The sequence below is a fragment of the Thunnus albacares genome, chromosome 9 (genome assembly GCF_914725855.1).
Source record: "Thunnus albacares chromosome 9, fThuAlb1.1, whole genome shotgun sequence".
NCBI classification, from domain to species: domain Eukaryota; kingdom Metazoa; phylum Chordata; class Actinopteri; order Scombriformes; family Scombridae; genus Thunnus; species Thunnus albacares.
Genome location: NC_058114.1, coordinates 24525726 through 24543453, shown reverse-complemented (window position 1 = coordinate 24543453; position 17728 = coordinate 24525726). Strand labels below are relative to the sequence as shown.

Here is a 17728-nt window from a genome sequence, read left to right as displayed (position 1 = left end):
GTTGGGCTATCCTTTCGTCTACATTTGGATCACAGAATTTTCTTTTTATCTGTCCAAACAAATTAGACACACTTTGCTATAATTGGGAAACTGACCACAATGACCTCTTTGTTCTGATATGGTTTCACACAGAGACTAAGTTACCCTGAGTTAAAAGCTGGCAGCTTCTACTTCTACTGCATAACTCTGAGGTTTGATGAAAGTTAGAAAATTAAAATAAAGTGTATGAAATAACCTTTCGCTCACTATCATGGTATGTGTGCTTAGACATTAGACATCTGCCTCTCTGAGGTTTATAGCACACAATTTGTAAACTAGTGATTTTAAATGCATTTTGAGATCAAAATATCATGAAGCATAACTGACCACTCCTATGTTCCAGACTGAAAGCTTAGCAAATATCCCACAAATCACACCAGTTTGACAGCTGAATCAATCCAATCTCTCAGCACTCCACAATGCACGCCTGTGTAACATCAGTAACACTCTCTTGCCCCAAACTAATCAAACTGTAACCTTCCTTCCCCTCTCCCTTACTTCACTCCTTCCTCCAGTTTGCCCCCAATCTGGAACATAGGCCAGACATAGTCACTGGGGACAAAGCTGAGGTAATAAATCCTAATAGAGTTCATGAGGGTCTAAATAAGAGGGCCTTTGTGTGTCTGGGTGTGTGCATATAAGTGTGTGAGACAGAGACAGAGACCCAACATATTCACCTCTCACATAGCCAATGCACACAAAGGGAGGCCATTTTACCCTCAGGCTACTGGTGTGATACTGTCTGGATAGGCAGAAGCAAATGAGGGGAAGCCCAACGCAAACACCAAACCAATAAACATTCTAGGCAGGAGGTCTTCAGCAAAAGGATATTAGAGATGGCAATTTTGTTTAACATTATAAATGTTTTAAGTAATTTACTAACCAACTACTATTAAAAAAAACACAGAGGAAGAGAATACGAGCACAAGCGAGAGTGAGCAAGAGAGAAATATTAAACTGAAACCTAATTTTGTTACTTTATTCAATCTTCTGTAATACTATTCATTTCTGTGGTTCAGGAGTGATGTCTATGAAACTAAAGTTACTGACTCAAGTCTCTACATAATGTCATCCAGAGATTATTCTTTCATAAAAAAGTTTCTCTGTATGAAAGGGGTGATTGTGAAAGCTCAAAACTACAGCAATATATTAATGTAAGTGAGAGTCGGAATCGCCCAGTAATCTTACATGCAGATGAACTGCAACCTATCATCAAAGTCTAAAACGACGTCCTAAGGCCGCGTTCATATTCAGACCAACGTTGGCCCTGCATGTAAAAACGAAAACGAAAAAGAAAAAGAAAAAACCCAGACGGCCCCATCAATGCAATGCATCGATGCAGCCGGCTGTGCTGTTTTATAGCAGGGATGTGGTGGAGAGTGGTTTGTTTGGTGTTAAATTATAAGAATGATTTGATCAGCGAGTGTGACAGCTGAAAACACACCTAGTTCTCCTTACTAGCCTCAGTGGACAAGCTTTCTTTGATTTAGGGCCAGGTGTCGATTCCGTTCCAATTCACGAGGTCCCGATTCGATTCGATTCAATTCCTGATTGGATATCGATTTGGTTAGGGTTCTTTTCAGTTACAATAACAATTTTGCTTGATATGAAAGAGATTCTCAGAGAACTAATGCTGTAAATTATACAAGGAACCCTCTACCTGGTGCATTATTAAAAATATTAATGTGTACATTAAAAATCGACCCCAAAGCAGTTACATTAATGTACTTTTTATTTAACATGAACACACTGCAGCAGTCAATACAATATAGTTCAACTCTACAGACTCTACAGTCAGTGAGATTTGAGTGAGCAGGTAAGTGCTTTCTTCAGTGCGGTGTATAAACAACTCAAGATTTTAAATTGAACCACTAGGCAGCCAGTGTAAATAAGGTGGCTACAAACATACCTATTGTAATGTAAACATCACTAGTACCTCGGGAAAATATACACTTTGCTGTGATTGTGTCAAAAAGCATTTGTGCAAGAGGCTTGGTGGTGCCCTCAGTGGAGCAGCTTCCACCATGTTCAACGAGATCTGGCCACAAGATCTTGCACAACGAAATATCATGCGAGATCTCGTGCACAGCGAGATCTGGCCGTGAGATTTTGTGAACTTGTTGAACATGGCAGGAGCTGCTCCACTGAAGGCACCGCCAAGCTCAAAGGCAGTCTGGATTCATTTCAGATTCAAAAAAATCCACAGGAAAAGGCATAAAATAAATGATTGATGTCGGATTTTATAAATTGATGTCATAAAATTGAAATGAAGATTGATTTGAATAGGAAAATTGATTTTTTTCAGCCTTGTTTTCATTCCATCACCCCGATACCCCTTTCAGCCAACCACTCCCGACCACATACCATAACCAGTGTTGCTACTAAGAATGGAAATTAATTTGATGATATCAGTGTTTAAAGGCCGTTTATCCAACTCCCTGAAAAAAGAAAGAGAGAGAGAAATAGAAAGCACATGAGCATGTGTGATTGAGAGCGAGGTAGCATGCAGATGGCCAGACAAGTGAGAGGTGAAACTTATCTTTTATCTGCTCATTTTTGATGCAATTCTGAGGCTTTTCAGTGAAGTGTGTGGGACTACACTGCGGACTGTGAGAGGAAGGGTGACAGCTGTCTCATATGAAGAGGTCCTACACAAGTCAAATGCACGTCTGAAAGGGATATAAGTGTTCCCTGCACCACCCAACCCCATCCTACCACCACCACTGCATATTCTCCTTACTTAGTCATTAAAAGTCATTATATGCAATAACAGTCCTGCACTTTCTTCCCATAGCGCCCTATCCCCTGTTGCCCCTACCACATCACCCACCTGCACCATGCCAGTTACTGTTTCTTAGCAACAGAAAAATGTCTGTCTTTTATTGTCCCTTTCCTAACCCCCACCCCTCCAGCAAGCCTCTGAGTATAATCGATACTGATCATTGTAAGAGTGGACCCAGATATCCCCTTCCTGTAAGGCCTCTTGTTACCGGAAAACAGCAAAAACCGCTGGGTGGGGGCGGGGTTGGGAAGGTGATGAAGAAAGCTATCGGTAGAGAGAAGAGGGTTGGAGATATGGGAGATAGAAAAAGGGAAAATAAAACGTAGAGAACAAAAACATGCCCACTGCTGCACTAGGGACACAAGGAGCTCATTCAACAAAAAGCAGCACACACATAAGTCATTTTTATAACCCTGCTTGGTTACTTAAAAGAGAGGGAAAGAGAGAAACTCTTAGCAGCAGTGTAATCTGTTAAATCTGTTAATTACTTCAGAGGTTACCGCTGGTTTTTGTACAGCCCCCTTCCATGTGTTTCTCTCCCTCCATCTCTCTCTCTCTCTCTCTCTCCCTCTCTCTCTCTCTCTCTCTCTCTCTCTCTGGGTGGCCTGATGCAAAAGCTCACTGCAGGGAGATTAGACCTTTTAAAATCTTTAAAAACTGAAACAAACCACACACTATACACTGCACATGCCAAACACACAGACTGTTAGATTAATTTGGGAAGAAGGACTGCAAACATGGCGATTTAGTGATGTTATAAACAGCATTTCCAGCGATGTGGCAACATTCTAGGCCAGTTGCTGCCTTTTGGTAGCGTGAGTCACTGCGCTTGTCTCTCAGCGAGAAAGAGGTTAACAAGCAGCACGCCTCTGTCACTTCAAAAACACAAGATGTGTGTTGTTAGTTGCAGCGTCCAACATGTGCTCTCAAGCATATTAGGTGAGAGGTAAATGCAGTCTGTTCTAGGGAGGACTGCTTGGCTGCATGTTGGTGGCCTTGGCGAGTATCAGTGGCTGCCAGAGCACATGGGGATCATCCAGGGAAGTGTGACTTCCTTAAGCTGGTAAGTCACGATTAATGCTCACGAGGAGAACAACCACCCTGCCTCTCGCGTGTGCCATCTCGCTCACAAATGTGCACTCATACTTTCACATACAACTACTTTTTTTTTTTTTTTTTTTTTGCATCCACACTGTTTATGCACATATAATCTTGCCATGTACAAACATGAATTTACAATGCCAGCATTTAGGTGATAAAGTCACAAAACAGTGAACATGTGTTTTATTGGCTATAAAACACATATGTACGCTTGCATGTGTGCGTGTGTGTGTGTCTCTTTTAATGCCAGTGCATTGCTAAAAGGAAGTGTATGACAGGCTGGCAATGCTGAATTTTTGCCACGGTCATGACAGGAGCATAGTCGTTATCTCACTTTATATTTTATTTCTCTTGCTGGTGGCAGGGATGAATAACTGTGAGAGACAAGAGTCTGCTGTTCTTATCTGTAGCAGATCCTCATCTTATCCTCACCCCTCTGTCCTTTTGACACCTGTGGCCTCTTCACCTCTCATATGTATTCCTTTACTCCCCGTCTCTCATCCCATCTCTTTTCTTTGGGCATCGTACTTAAAGGTAGAGTCAGTGATTCTGGAGAAAGATTGTTTCATACACTTTTTGTCAAATTCTGTGTAAATCTCCTCTTGGCTAGCTGTCTGTGTGTGTGCTGAAAAAAAAAAAAAAAAAATCGGAGTTCATACGCATGCTCATGCTGTGCTCATGCTCAGTCATCAGAGCAGCTGTCTGTGTGAGGACAGTCTCCCGTCTCCAGCACCCACTGAATGGTAGGGGAGTGCTAGCGAACTGGAGAGACAGAGACCACGTCCAGTTCACATAGAAAGTGTTTTCTCACCGAACAGATATGCTTCCATTTTATTAAATGTATCAGAGAGTGTGTTTAGTGAAGCGTAATCTGAGCAGGCAGCTGTTCAAATCACACAAATATCCCTCTGTGTCTGCTTTGAACTTATTAACTACATTAATTAATCAATAAATACAAACACTGTCGACTTCTTCCTGCTGACATGCAAGCTATTTTGGTTCAGTAAATTTCTGTGTCAGTCAATCTGGTCGCTGTCCTCTCAGCTCCCCAGGAGCTACGGTTGACAGACGGACGCTTCTGTGGACAGAGACGCTGAACGCAGGTCGAGTGAGATGTGGGGAGGCCGCAGAGAGGCGGAGAGTGCGGATGAACTGTTGTGCTCACATGTGCTCACGCTGCTCATGATAATATGCGAGAGGGAACAGAAGTGACTCCGCAGCTGACGCATTGCTCTGAATTCCACCTTATTTCTCTGTTGGTCGTTGCCTGGGAAAAGCACGTCCATGAATTCGGAGAACAGAGCTTCTGAAGAAGCAAAGGGGGGGTGTATTTGTGTTAAGTTCAAATATCAACAATCTTTCCCCCAAATGACTGAACCTTTAATCTTTCCTAAGGTACTGAGAAAACGCTTCAATGCGCAGCTCTGTTTCATCTTAATTAACAACATTTGCACAATCAGCTCCTTGTGGCACGCAGTGTGTCTACAGCAAAAGCATTCCAGCCATGTTTTCCAGTCATCTGTCTTTCGGACCAAACTGATAAAAACTTCCAATCCAATGCAGCTGTCTACATTGCATGAGACAATATTCAAAACCTCATCAAGTCAATTTACTGTTTCACATACACAGGTTAATATATGTTTGTATCAGTCAAGTGCCCTATAAGCTCTGCCAAGTGCACAGCATTGCTAGCTGAACTACAGCATATACTGTTGCATTGCTTATCTGTATGTGACAATATTTATCTGTATGGTTCTTATTACATAATCTAATACATAAATTAAAAAAAAACAGGTCCACTTCTGCTGTCACTGCAACGCCAGTGTTGACACAGAGCTGCACTTTCAATACACACGCATGTACAATAACAAGATGCACTCATTACACACATTTCTCATGTGACAGTAAGTCTGTTGGCATCTGTCATTCTCCTGCAGTTTTCTGCATCTGTCTTCACTACTAACAAGCCAGCTGACGGCAATCATTCAATCCAACACACAACACTCACTCATCACCAATCTGAGTCCATCAGCATCACCAGTAATCGGGTTAGAAATGATCAGGGCCCAGCTGCCTTACTCCAGAGCAGCAAGGGGGCTGTTAGTTGGTTATGATTGCCTAGACTGGCTGGATTCATTAGCTTCTGTGATTAAATATTCATAAAAGGAACAAGTTACTTCCCAGGGAAACACAGGGCTCAGTCATTCAAAACAGCCTACATTATTAATCAGCACCTTATTCGACACAAAAGGCCTCTACTTGCCACTGCATGAACACACACACACACACACACACACACACACACACACACACACGAACACATACCCTTAAGGAGAAACATGGAAAGATGAAGTTATTAGCTACCTATCTGTCTATTCCCATTCCATTCCCAACATACAAAATTTCCATTCAGTATTACAGACATTGCCATAAAGGCCCAGTGACCGGGTAGGACACTGGATAGAGAATAATGATCGAATGACTGTGTAACCGAATCTGCTGTCTTATCAAAAGCCGGGAAATGGAAACAAATTGGGTTTTAAGAGCCTGTTGTTATTGCATTTCGCCCGTTCAAATATTTATCAGAGTGGCTCTCTGGATTGAGACAGCACACAAGAACACACTGAATAAATGAGCAGTCATTTGAATGATTTGGCCGAACTGAAAGGCAAGGTTCAAAGATTTAGCCACTTACAAAGGGATAACGATTATTCTTAATTAGATCCTCATCAGCCCACTCGATTGGCTATTCAGCACCATTTTGCCATGATCATGAATATCATTATACCCACAAACACCAGCTGAATGAGACATTAAAAGTGATTTAGCCATTAAGGGGGAACTTAATCGAGGAGGCCTTTGTTGTGGTAAATAAAGAGAAGACCAGGCGAAGGGAGACAGCCGGGGAGCAAGGAGGAAAGGTGAGGGCAGAGAAGAGTTTGACAATGATGGTTGTGGCAGAGAAGTGTAAAGAGCAGAGACGTTGAACAAGATCGCAAACAATGGTTTACAGTGGCTTGATGACACTCATTTAAGCAAATCCCTCTACTTCTACCACCACCCAACATAAATAGATCAAAGGCTGACTAGATCAAAGAGAAAACGATCCACTTAGCTGTCTTTGCCCCATTTTCCTCATCTAATTTCCTCAGAATAGAAGGATGATGACACATGCTAACTCTTCACCATTTATTGCTCTGGTTCAACTAGTAAGGTGAAAAGATGATAGCTTGTTTTCCCTAAACAAATTTGTATACAATGTGCTCACTGAATTTGGAAATAGCAGTATTTTAATGAAGAAGTTTTGTTATTGCACATAATGTAATATGTAGATTTTGGATGTTTTTTCTCACAGCTATATATGCAAAGCGTGTGTAATTTTGCTTTGTGTTTGTCTCAACTCATGTAAAGCACAATTATGCAATGTTTATGCTCTTGAGTCATTTTTAAGGTTTGCATAACTGTTTTATTATCTCCACTGTTTATCAATGACCTTGTATGCTGATGAATATATGAATCATAACTGGTACATAAGATAAATGGTCAGCAACCAAAAGTTAACTCCATTAGTTAATGAATTAATGAATTAATTTGAAAGCATCTTACAGTCTCCTGCCTGTATGTGAATAACAAAATGAGGGGGAGGAGGAGTGCTCCGCTGTGTTGTTATTAACGTCATGTTTCCAGCAGTGGAGAGCAGCCTCTCTGCTGCACTGTTAGCTCTGGGGAAAGCCATCGCTGTCCAAGACATTGAATGGGTGCAGGGTTTTTGAAGTGAAACAGACTGAGCACCAAGTTATTTTCTTATTTTATATTCTTTTTTTCTTTTTCTCACCTCAGAGTTGATTTAAGTTGTTTAATGCTTCAGTGTGTGTTGGTCAGCCAGTCTCGTTTGTTACTGCTGATGCTGCTCCGCTCCGCTAACGTTAGTCTGCTAACATTACAGTGACAGCGTAGAAAGTTCACAGTATACTTCACGTTCATCTCGCAAAGGTAATTATTTTCTCATTAAATCAAAAATTACTTGCAACCGCTGCCTTTTCTGGAGATGAATTACAAGATAGCTGAAGACAACTCTAGTGTGTCTGCACTGTAGACAGTCCGGGTGCTGCACTGCCCTCACAGTTGAGTTCCAACTTTTTCCTTCTGTCAAAAATCACATGCCTGGGCATTGATAAGAGGAACTGATAAGCTCGGAGGCATACGATTCTGATGGATTGGACAATTTAGAGCCGGTTCTCAACTGGAACCTGTTCTCGATTCATATAGCACATTTCATTACAAGTAAACTCAATGAGCTTAACTTGAAAAACAAAATGTATAAAAATATAGGCATAAACATGAGAACATAAGTAACATAAAAAATATAAATACAAAAATATAAGCATGAAGCATACAGCCAATGACATTAAACACACCACACAGCAATTAAAAACTCAAAAACATTAACACAACACAAAACATCAACACCCAAAACCCCCCAAAAAATCAATACAACACAATCAAATAGAATCCCCTGCCGTATCACATACCTGCACATGTAACCAACTGTATAAGAAACAAGACACACACACACACACACACACACACACACACAAACAAACAGTTGTGATAGACCTCAGGTCAGCAGGCAGCTTGTTCCAAAGAGCAGGACTACAGTAACTGAAGGCACCCTCACCAGATTTGGATCTAATTCTGGGTACAGCTAGAAGACCTCTGCCCAATGACCTAAGAGGCCTGATCGGGTTATAATCAGTGAGCAAGTCAGAAATGCACTGAGGAGTCAGACCAATAAGTGCTTTATAGACTATTAGCAGGATTTTGAAGGTGATTCTGTATTGTACTGGGAGCCAATGAAGTGATTTCAGCACCGGAGTAATATTTTCAAATTTCCATGTACGTGGACTCTGGCTGCTGCATTTTGAATGAGCTGGAGCTGCCTACCGACTGTTTGGGTAATCCTGCAAATAGAGCGTTACAGTCGTCAAACCGGCTTGATATGAATGCTTAAACCAGTTTGTCAGAGTCATTTTGAGATATGAATGCTCTGAGTTTTGATATGTTTTTTAAGTGATAAACTGCTGGTGATATTGATAATGTGATTTTGGTAATGTGATCTTCAAATCACATTTAATTTTGGTCATTTCTTTTGGTCTTAAAAACAAACAAATATTATCAGACTACTGCACTGCTCCTCCATTTCCTTCTTTTCCTTGTGACAGATTTTACTTTATCTCTCTACATCAGATGCTTCCCACCTCTTTCACTTTAGTCTACTCACAATTGCCCTTTTGATTCTCAATGTGTTGACCATCCTTTTCTCCATTTCCATCACACTCCCACTGTATGTTCTCACTGTCTCTATTACCAGCCCCCATATTCTTTGATATCGCCTTGTTCCCCATTTCCATCACTATCCATTGTCTTCTTGTGATAGCCTCTTGTTTTCTTATTTCCATCACAATCCCTGTCTTCCAACGTGCTGGTCCCCTATGTGTCTCCACGTCCCTGTTGTGCTTGAACTAGCCTATTTTCCTTATGTTCATTTTTCTTTCCTCCCTCCCTCTTGCCAGAAAAAGCCAGTGGCATTCGCTGTTGCCTCTCACCCAGTCTGACCCCATATGGATTCTGCTGCTGATTGGAGGCAGCTGGTTCCCTGCCTATGAATCCCCACCCCCAACCCACCCCTCTCAGCCATGGTTATTCAGAGACTCAGTCATAACACCATAACTATCAGATGCACATTTCAGGAGCAGACAACATAGCACGAGGAGCAAAAGTCTGCGCTGCATGATGTGTTAGGCCAGGATTTAAAAATACTTAACAAGAGAATCCATAGCTGTTGTGACCTTACAACTACAAAATGTAAGTCCAAATAGAAATACAACCGCATATGAAGTAGTATTGTTATACCATCCTGATATAAACTACATATCTAAACAGGAGGCATTATCGTGGACTGGGAACTGGAGCAAAACTGCATCTTAGAATCTACATTTCATGACAAGTTAAATCACCAAATAATTCTCTCATTATTCTGTTCCATGTTGTAAAAATATATGGGAGGATGAAATTCTCCGAGGTTAGTTGTCATCAAAAACGATCCAGTTTTCTGAATTCTTCACCGACGCTGTTCAAATCCAGACAGTTCTCTACTCCACTGAGATTGACCTCACTTCTCTGGCAGGCGTGAGAATATTGCACCACATGCACAGCGTCAGGGAGCCTGTCTGTGTCTGTCTGTCTGTGCCACTTACGTACGCTAAGTTCAGTTCAGTTCAACTGTGGGTTTGAGCTACAGGCTGGCTGACTGACGGTTTGACTGAGGCTGCTATCCTTTTCTTGAACAATTGCACCATTGCAAGCCGGTAAACCATGCAGAAAATTAGTCAGACAGGATGGCCCACATGCCTTTTAATTACCCTCGCCTTCTCCTGAACTCATCAGAGATGCGTCTGGGGCACATCTTGAATACTAGATGCCAAGACAGAAATTGTGGCAGTGAACTCTGGTGTCTACCAACAAAATGTCCTCTAGTGGTCCTTAGGCTTAAATTTCAAATGCACAAACAAACACAGTACTGTATAGACCAGGGCTTCTCAAAGTTCGGACCTCAAATCAATCCGGACCCGGCCCATACCTCATGTTATGATTACAATATGTTATGAAGTGTAACATTTTCTAATTTGAAATACATTTTCTATTGATCAATAAATTGTTACTGATGTTGAATACACAGTGTAGCTGGAGATCATTCAAAGTAATCCTGTCCCCAGATGAATATGGTTTTAATGTGGCTTATTTCCCTATCACTGACATGCTGACATCATTGTCATGACGACATTAACTGCTGGAGAGAGTGTTGTGCATTGTTGCTATTGAGTTCATGCATTAACAGTACACCGGAGAATTTGTTATCAGTTTTTAAATCGCAGATACATAATGTGTCTCGTTTTCTCTTGCTTTTTCCAGCTGGTGTGTGTACGTGCAAGTATAGGAGAGAAAAAAAATTCTTGAGTTCCCCTGCTGGTGAGCTTTTGCCCCTGAGGCTGGAAGTATCTCTAAAATAAGAGCTGCATCATGTGTGTGAATGTGCTAAGTATGTTTCCACTACATGGTATTCGTGTGTACATGTGTGTTTTCACAGTATACTGGCTCATCGCCGACATATGGGCATGGGTGTCTGTACGCTGATAAATAAAAAGAAATTGCAGTAAAGAAATTATATGTTTAGAGACATTAATGTTAGTTCATCAGCGAGCACTGACAAGTTTAATTTAAATTTAAACTCTAAAAATGTTCCACTCAGCTTGTACCTTGGTCACAATTCTTTGTCAAAAATATTTTAGTTATCTTTATCAAATATCTTTTGCATTTGTGTTTTTAAAAAAACAAAAAAAAAAATATGACGTCAGTCAACACTGTTATCAGATTTCAGCATGTTTTTCACTGGGTTTAAAAGACAGTTACTGGCTAGGAGCAGCTGTGTATCAAAACAGAATGACAAATACAGATTCCTTTTATGATAAACAAGATGTTCCTACTCACTAACAGACACGTTTAAAATAAATATCCTGGGGATTAGTTTAGTGTCCAGTAGAGAACAAGAATGGCAAATATTTACTTATATTAACAACCCCATATGCTTCACCAAACCATAGGCCTTAGGGTGTGTAACATGTTTGTGGAAGGACGAGGATAAGTCAATTTGAAATGGTAAATACACTAATGTCTAATAGACACAGCCGATAAAAAAAAGTTTAATTGCCTTTCTGCTTTTTTATAAGACACAAAAACAAGATATTCCAAACAATTCAATATTACTGTTAGGAAAAATGCCAGCCTTTGACAAAAGCTAATTTTTTAAAAACGCAGCATGCTTGTCCATGATGTTGTGTGCAGTGATCGAATCTGCTGACACTGTGCCTCACACCAGGCAGGGACTACGGTGGCCAGTGATATATAGCTGCGGTCTGGGTTTAACTGCGACTTCCTCCACCTTCAACTTACCTGCTCTTATAGTAAACTGATTTTGTTAACATGCACAGTCAAGCTGGGAGATACAGAGAAGGCACGCTTCACCTTTCACTAGTTTTGAAGCACCAACATAATAAAAAACTTGCCTTGGTTATTTGTTTTGCTCCATTTTGATCATGGCTGCTCAGAAAAAGAGAGAGGTGCAGGTGTTTCAGTCATACGAGAAGGCTGAAATCTTCGTAGTCAATCACTCAAATGTGATGAGACAGAAAATAAAAGATGTGAGTTTGCTAATTTGTAAATATCTTTGTTAGCCTCTCATATAAATATACAACTATACCACTATTTGCATTTGGTGCAGGACCAACACCTGGGGAAAAAGGTCCCATGTCCAGTGACCTATGTCGACTTTGAGGGTCAACCCTGCATGTATAACAGGTTGCCCAGTTAAAAAGGGTCAAATTGGGAGAAACAAGACCTGGGAGTAAACAACAAGGTGACATACAGCCAAACTTACATCTAATGTTCTATTCCAGTGTAATAAGGTGTAAAATACAGCATATATGGCTAGTCTGATACACATGCCACTAAGGTTTTACAGTGCAGGGTGTATGGAGGCCTTAAAACAACTCTTTGTCCTTCCCTATTTATTATATAAGGCTGGCTATAAATCCTAGCTGATAACTCAAAACAATGACACACAAGGTACTCAGTCATCCATAATGTCGACACTAATATTTCTCTCATATTTCCTTCCTTGGATGAGTCACATTTTGAAATCACTGTTTGCTTTTCTCTGAAGGATGCTGACAAGCTTTTTCCACTGAAAACCATAAGGAAAAGCAGTGAGGGATGCCAAAGAGTGCCATGCTCTCCTGCATTTCAGTCATCTCTTGCAGACAGCACCGGCTCGCCCTATATGCTGAATATGCAATTGTGTAGGCCCCTGCAGATCCTTTTTTTTTTTTTTTTTTTTTTTTTAAATAAAGTAAGTTGCTGGCTGGAAGACATACAGCCAATCAGGCCCCTGTCCTCATAAAACAAATAATAGTTTTATATAGTTATATATATAGTTAAACTATTGTATATGTACAGTTTATTTTTTTATTTCATAGTTCTCAGCTCCAGGCAAAGTAAGGAGGGCCCCAAAAGAAAATCTTGCCTAGGGCCCCCTGTTGTCTAGAGCCGGGCCTGCTTACAGAGCTCTTATGTGGCTTGGGAGGGATCCACAAAGCCTCCAGGTCTGGATACTAGTTGGGACATAGGATACTCAAACGGCCCATCATAAAAGACCTGTTTGTTTCTTGTCACAATGTAGAAGCAAAGACAACAGCCACATATTCCCAACAACTGTCAATTGTTCTATCTCTCTTTTCTAACCGAACATCCATGTTATGTTTAATACATGAACTATTATCTAATAAAGGCCAGATTCTGGGAAAGCAGGAACTGCATCAAACGTATTACCTAGACCCTATTCCCCTCCTCCACTCCACATCTTTCACTCTCACTCTAATCAGCCCTCAGGCCATAAATAAGATTTATCACTGGCACCGATTGGAGAGGGAGAATAGAGGCCAAGTCATAGAGAGCAGGGGGGCATGAGCCATGGTTGTACCATGGATCATGGCTGTTTGAGCTCATCCCACCAGGGAAGTTCAAAAAGTAATATCTGAAACAAAACAAAAAATATTTCCAAGTGATATTCTTCTGAATACACAAACCCTGAACATTAGATTTATGGACATTAGTGAAAATGAAAACATTGCAGAGGATATGTCGCAATCATTATCTGGCTAACTTGCTAATCCTGCTTTGTGAAATACCCCCATGTTCTCTGTGTATCATGCTTGCTGCTCCTGTACGCACAAACACAGTATCAACAGATCCGGTGTGCTGTGACCCTCAGAGTCCCTGCAGGGCAGGCAGCCATCAATTGTCTGACACAGTAGGAAATCAGAAGAAGGGGGCTGTGGAGCACAAGCATGCAACTTAACTCTTGTGCATTTACACACAAACACACACAAGCACTGTTCAGAGACTACCTCTACTATTCTTGCTCTTGCATCCCTGGACCAGAAGCAGGAATTTAAACATATCTTTAAAAATGACTTGTTTTTTCTTGTCAAAACTTGCCATTATTATATCAGTGAATTACATCAACTTTTTCAGAAAGTACTATTGTTATTTGTAATTATTTTTTTACACCCAAACTGCAGTATTTAAACAAAAACAAAAACTGAAGAAGCCATTTTCCTGCTCATGAGTTTGCTTTTAAAGATCTTGTAGTACGTAAAGTAGGCAAAAAGAAAAGAGCAGTGGAATATGTTTTTCCCTTGTATTTCTGCTTGACGCTCCTATAGTTAAACAGCCTGTCTATTGCTATTAAAGTCTATATGTGGAAGGAGAGACAGATGTGGCTGCATGAGGGATTTGACAGCAAATGACACCAAGGCCATTGACCACGTCACTGGGGTTAAGGGCACTCGTCTAAAACGGAGACAGGAACCTAGCATGTTATTCGCTTCACAGTCTCCAAATGGTATCCATCAACAAGGGGGAAATTACATAATTAGAAAAATAGCCAGACACCATGGCATCCTATGTCAAGGCTTGCATGAAGCTCGACTAGCCTTGGCTGCAGGCAACAGACAACACTGGAGCTTAAAGAGTGAACATTTCAGAAAAGAAAAAGAACTAGAGGGGACAACTCTGTCTGAGCTATTTTCATTTCCTCCTGGTCATTCCTCCAGTTTTTTGAATCACCCAAAACATCCCGATATGTTTTGCTTGTCTCAGCATTTAGATCATGCATTATTTTTGAATCGGAAAATACAGAAGCTATGGAATTCAGGTAAACTCCAGTGATACATTTACTGTAAACCCAAATTGTATAATTCTTAAGAGATTGTGGTCCACTGGTCAGGGTACACAAGTATAGACACTTATTTCTTTGTAAGCACTTAATTCTCAGTCACCACTGATGCGTATACTACCTTGTATAATTAAAGAAAAGATATGGTACAGATACATGCAAATATTTCATACAATGCATAGCCTACATTTAGCTTCCATTACAACATTGTCCAAAGTTTATCATTTCTACAAGGAATGCTTACACTACTTTTTTACGACTTTCCTTTCTCCTAAATAAATGCAATGAAAATATATTGTATGAAACACAAAATGGAGTTTCCCCAAAGCTTTGCGAGAACTATATTTTCAACCAACTCAAGGTGTCCCGGGATTAAACTCAGTCCTTATATTCGCTTTCCTGTAATTCAACCAGCTAATGCGATACTACGATTTCATTATGTGCGCATGTATATGCGATTAAAGTACATATATATTATACCGGACTTGGTGTAACGTTTTCACACAATCAAATGCCGTAGTAAGATGAAATGTGTCTTTCTCTGAGGAAATTTTGAGAGGCACATTGGTCCACACACAGCACAAAGGAAGGCAGCCAAAGCTCTACGTTACAACTACTGTTAGCATTGACACCGGGACGACAAACGATACATTTAACAAAAGCGTAACTTGGCGAGCAAGCTGACGGTTTCTACACAGCTTGTCTGCTTCGCCCGCTTTCATTTTACGGTCAGTAATCATGGAAGGCAAAATATCACAGGAGGATCCTTTAATAGTTTGCTCATACCAGCCGCACTTCTAATAGCTAAATGTGCTAGCTAAGTTAGCATAGCGTTTGGGTACGTTCGTTTTCGTACATTGTATGTGTAACTTAGGTTAATGGAATAACGTCGCTATCCACTTATGGTTTTCTGACTCTAAAATGACGTTTCCTTAATGTTATGTAGCTACCACACAAACGAGCATGTTACTCCAAAAGTAGCATTGGTATATATTTTTGATGAGTGAAAGCAATAGGGCTAACTTAGCTTATTACTAAGTAACTGGCTAGCTTCAGTCAGACACTGGCCTTTCTTCTCGGTAGCACAACAATGCTGAGTTTATCAATAACATTACGTCTCTTTTTATGCTCTACAGCTGCATAAACTTCCCTTGACCTCAAGTCGGCAAAAGTCTACCGATAACGTCTGCTATTATAACTCTGAACTCGGGACAGCCGCTTTAAGAACCGGCACAGCCCGTCGTCAATAACATGCGCTCCTAGGAGAGGTCTGCCTTGATCGCGTCTTGTTATAAACCAACTGCCGATGTGTCGCTTTGCTTTTCCACAATATCCTCGAATTAGACTTACCGTTACTGTGTTACTTGATCTCAACCCAAACCCCGAGCACACTGGCTGATTTTGAACGAACACTCGCGTCAAAGAAAACAGAAATAAGGAATTTTTATCCAACTTATTCTTCTTAGTTGTTTTCTCCACTTCCTGATTGAGAGGGTGCCATTTTGAATAGCGAGAAAATAATCCGTCGCTGTCGTCACGGCGCGCGCAGTGGCGCTTGTTGATCAACCATAAATACTTCAGCATAGTAGTGTTTGCACACACGAACCAATGCCTCAGCTTAGACTGAACCATATCCTTCAAGATTTTACATCGACTTTACCCTGTTAAAGAAGTGTTGGAAAGATTTAAGCTTAAGATAAACTCTACCTGTGTTTTTTTGCAATTCAGATAGATAAACAATATTTCATTTGTTTTGTTTTAATATCAACTATATAATTCAGCTGCTGATCATTCTTGGTAAATTACGCGTCCACAAATCTAAATGGTCTGGCTGCAAACTTGCTTTCATCGGTTTATGGTTGAATTTGAACAGCAACTTATTGCACTTTAATCGAAAATGTGAAGAACAAAAAAAACTACATATACTTTCATATTTTAAAGGAGGTAACCTACATTTTATTTGAACTCTGAAAGGACTCACAAATGATGAACTTTGGACTCATCTGGCTTGTACAAAGTTGCTTTTCACTGTTTTACTGTTTTAGTATGACAATTGTTATTGTAACTTTTTGTTGTAAATAAAGAAACTTTGGGGGAAAAAAGTTAGACTAAATAAATAAGATGGCAGATTAAAGATAGTGATGATAACTGATGATAGTAATAATGCTTTTAATAATAATAATTATAGGCCTAGTTATGACAACAATAATAATAACAATAATAATAATAATAAGAGGAATATTTACCCCTAAAAGGCCTCATATTCAATCCATAAACTGTGTATTTAATAAATAAAATACTAATCAATCAGATTCAATGCAATGTACATCTGTAAGCCTACAATGTCAGTTATACTGATAACTGATACTCAGTTATACTCTACAAATGCAGATTTAGGTCAATTGAATTTACATTGGTTTATAGTCTGACTGCAATAAGTTAGTATCTGTTTCTGACATCATTTTGCTTACTTAAAAATGTTGGCTGCTTTCAGTCATGCTATGACTGTTCCTTTATTTATTTATAGATTGATCATTTCTCTTTTGATTGTGTCTAGTCTAAGGTTGTAACTCTTTTCTTTTTTTCTTTTTCTTATTTAGTTTGTTGTTTGTTTTGTCATTGATGTGTTATATAGCCTATTGTTGTGTCTTGTAATGTTCTGTTTTCCATTTGTTTTGTGAGTGTTTGTTTGGGACCCCCTTGAAAACAAGATGATACATCTCAAGGGGTTTGTCCTGATATAATAAATTAACCCTAACCCTCTGACATAAGGATCTACCACTTTGGTCCAGACTTGAAATAGCTCAACACCCACTGGATGGATTTCCATGAAATTTTGCAAAGATGTCTGTGGTCCTCAGAGGATGAATCATACTGACGTTGGTGTTCCCCTGACTTTACCTCTAGTGCCACCAGGAGGTTGATGTTGCATTCAGAGTGAAATATTGTGACAA

The 17728-nt window shown here is 40.1% G+C and overlaps 1 protein-coding gene across 5 annotated transcripts in view; it reads right to left on the bottom strand.

Moving 5' to 3' along the window:
• The window catches only part of si:ch73-63e15.2 (protein strawberry notch homolog 2), a 68970-nt gene extending 52658 nt beyond the window's left edge, over nucleotides 1-16312 (bottom strand). For all 5 annotated transcript variants that reach the window (XM_044361476.1, XM_044361477.1, XM_044361480.1 and 2 more), the window contains exon 1: nucleotides 16125-16312. The gene's annotated coding sequence lies outside the window, so the exon portion shown is untranslated. The remainder of the gene's footprint in view (nucleotides 1-16124) is intronic.
• Nucleotides 16313-17728: the final 1416 nt, after the last annotated feature.